Here is a 4,067-nt window from a genome sequence, read left to right as displayed (position 1 = left end):
GCTTCTATTGTTTATGTTGGGATGGAGGAAATTTTCTTTTGGCCCTTGTGACCAGAATGCCCATAGAAAGCCCGAGCACCATGACCTCTTTAGAAAGAGGAGAGATTTTGGAATCACTGCTGCTATCCTGGTTGCTATTACAGCTGGAGCTGTGGGAGCCACCATGGCTGCCATTGCCATTCATTCCACTGCAACTGCCTTAAATAACCTGTCAGCGAATGTAGCCACTGCTTTGGACGTACATTCTTCCCTTAATGCTCAATTAAAAGGTGGTGTTATGGTACTGAATCAACAAATTGATCTAGTTCAGGAACAGATTGACACTTTGTGAATGGAGGATGAAAGGGTATGTGTGACCTCTGTGCCATATCAAAAGTATTCGATGGCTGCCGATATGTCTAAATAGCTTTCTCAGTATCTTTTAGGCAATTGGTCCGGCGAATTCGATAAGTTAATGCAGGACCTGAGACTTTCCATACTGCATGTGAATTCCACCCAGGTGGACATCTCGGTTGCAGAGGGACTATCTATATGGATCATTCAAGCCATAAACCACCTGAAAGAATGGGCAGGAATAGGTGCCCTGGGAGGGGTGCTTATCCTAATCAGTGTCATTGCCTTATGGTATATCTGCAGGATGAGGGTTACACAGCGGAGAAGTAATGCCATGATTGCACAAGCCTTCACAGCCCTGGAGGCAGGGCAATCACCTCAGGCTTGGTTAACTGTGTTAAAAAGCTAAGCAGTCATCATGTTCAGGATGCGAGATGAAGTACTGCACTTGAGGCCAGCTTCTAGCGGCTTCATGGAGGGCAAGTCTGATTGCATATGGGTTGGTATCATAATCCCATCTCTAAGAAAAGATACCGGACAGGTGTGGTACCAGCTTGACTGATAACTGGGTGCGGGGGCCATTACAATGTCCCTTGTTCTTCAGAGATCAGACCTCTACCCTTGCCTGTTACATTTAAAACAAAAAAGGAGGAACTGTTGAAAGCCACAGCCCCAAAATGGCGCCTGGCTGGATGCCAGGTAGTCCGAGCTTAGCTGTAAACAAGCCTTATTTGGAAGTGCTTGATGGATCTGCTGTGCTTCCTCCTTCTGTGGCCTATTCGGGATCGCCAGGTTGCATGAGCTGATTGGCAGTGAGCGCACATGAACATTTAAGGGCTTGCTGGGGCTGGTAGAGGCAGAAGCTGATGTACAAGGTTCCTGAATAAACTGCTTGAAGAAGAGTCGTGGCCATGTTTCCTTGCTGGCCAAGGTAGACGCCACGATATGCCACAAAAGAGAAAAGAGTGCCATTAAGCTGTATATATGTGACTTTACTTCAGAAGTGGTGAAAGCCAGACAATGCTTGACCACAAACTAAAACACATGGTGATCCCTCTCTGACTTGGCATTATGACAACAAAGTAAAACTCATAACACACTACTGAAATAGCCAAAGAAAAGAAATTTCTTTCAGTGCTACAATTCAAAAAAAGATAAAATGCTGTATGGCAGAAATGGTAATCATTTGAAGTAATTGCATGCACATTGCTCTTCTAAGATAATGTCTCCACATCAAGAAACAGCTCATGAATGTATCATGAACTTCAACGTCTTCATAAATTTTGGACATGTTATATTTAAAATATAATGAGTCAGGCCCTGAACAAAGTCTGTATGTTAAATGCCCTTAATTTAGTTTTTTTTAATAAATCCAATGTATTTAATTTATATATCTGTAAATATATCGATTTGCATATGGGATTTATTATTCAGCATAATATTGTACTCAAAGAAAAAATAAAAATTGATAAAAATTAAATGACTAGGAAATAAAGTAATTGTGTTCTAAATTTAAAGTAGATGTTGGTAGGACACTATCATTCATAACTTAGATCATGAGGTTCTGATGCTAAATCTTTTACACAATAGTTTTTAATGCAGAATTATTTATCTTTTCCTTGTCTGGTTATACAAGTGATATCAACTTTGCAATCTTTAAAGTCTGATGTATGTAGTCAGATTTCCATGTGTGTGGCTTCTACATGTATTAATTTATTTACAAAAACTATGGATAAAATTTAAAGTACTGAAGATGTATTTGTTTTCATATATGAACATTTTGCTGTTTATAATTACTTATGAAATATACTTTAATTCATTAATAATTTTGGTATCCTAGTTTCCAAGTTATAATATTAAATATTAAATAATATTAAAAACATAGATATTTATTAAGAACAAAAAGCTAATTAACAGTGGTAAAATAGAAAGAATGAGTAAAATTAAAAGGTCTAGTCAAGCATTTGAAGAGTTATTCATGATATAAATTTCAAATATTTTTAGCATAATGAGAATAATTTATGTGACTCCAACATTGGAAATCAGAAATCCATGAATGCATGATGATGATTTATAAAACAATACTTGTTAATATGGTTATGTGAAAACATAAATCATGATGAAACTCCTCCATGGAGCTAAAAATTATCAGCATTAAAAAGTTTCACAGGATAAATCATTTTTCATCATATAATTATAACATCTTATATTAATTACTAATTAAAAATACACTTACCATGAATAAATATGACAGCTATCATCAAAACCAAATAATGAACATCATGTCTGAGGGTAAGGCATGATAATATTTACTTTCTCCCAATATAACACAATGTGAAACAGAAAATTTTATCTTCAAGGAGGTTCTGGCAACAAATTTACCCAGAAAGTGTCCCTTCACCCCTACTTAAAGGTACAATGAAAAAGAACCTATTACACCCAAGCATGGGATGTTAGTCAAACCTTTCCAAAAAATTTTATATATTTGTATAAATGTGTAAGATCTATCCACATCAGTGTTTTGAAATGTCATAAACTGTGTAAGTTATTCATTGTTTTAGGTAACTAAAAATGAGTTAAGGAACAGAAAAAGACATTTTACTTTGATAGATGTTGAGAAAGATTATAGAGCCATCTGAACATAAATTATGTTATGTTTTGCAATAATTGTTAGCACACAATCACAAAAAATATTTCTTATAAGTTACCATAAATCTATAACAGAGTAAATTTGTTAATGTTGGGAAATTTACAAAGAACCATGGCTAGTTACAAATTTCGTTTACTATAGAAATGTAGACTCCTTATAACTGCAGGTAAATTAAAATTAAAATGTATTCTTGAAATAAACAGAAACAATTCATTTGGCAAGGGTGGATTAGGCAGGCTGTTTCTGACCACAGTAAGTAGTAGGTTATCATTATCTAAAAGCTTTTTATACGTTAAGGTATTGATAAAAAATATTTATATCTACTTTTTGTGATAAGAGAAACTAATTTCAAACATATTATTAGTTCTAATAGTGACAAAATATAGGGGATTGGGGCTCTCCAATTTTGACAAATTTAAGATGAAATTAAATAATAAAATAATGAAGAATTATGTATGTATATAATCATGTTAAGTATATGTTCAAGGAAGGTGAAATACATAAAAGCAACAAGAATACAAATAGCAAAGTAAATAAATACAGCATCAAATGTAGTGATAATGAAATACTTTCAACCTAGGAAATTTTGACTTACAAAGATTATTTAAAATTATCTTAAACATTTATAAATATCATTAAAATAACTCTAGTAAAGTATATCTTCAAAAGAAGTACTTAGGTTACTCTGACATTGGTGTCTGATATTAAATGGTACAGACAAGGTACATCAAGATATAGAATATATTTTTATTATTGAACCACATCCCACCAGCAAGTTTCTTCTGGCAATGTGGCCTCACATTGATTTGAATTGTGAATCCATGCCTCTGGAACAAGGAAAGGAGAGTAGTTTAAGATATAAATGTGAGATCCTTAAAAAAATTATATATATATATATATATATATATATATATATATATATATATAGTGTGTGAGCATCAGGGGTGCAGTAATTTTGCATGAAAATTCTAGTGTGAGCCAGTAAATATTGATTTGACTTTAGGTCTTAAGTACGTTAGTGTTTTAGGAGATCAACCCTTGCTAGTATTTTGGCCAAGCTGCAGTAAAATCATGAACACACTAT

The sequence above is a fragment of the Phodopus roborovskii genome, unplaced genomic scaffold (assembly GCF_943737965.1).
Source record: "Phodopus roborovskii unplaced genomic scaffold, PHOROB, whole genome shotgun sequence".
Taxonomy (NCBI): Eukaryota; Metazoa; Chordata; class Mammalia; order Rodentia; family Cricetidae; genus Phodopus; species Phodopus roborovskii.
This window is presented reverse-complemented; position numbering follows the sequence as displayed.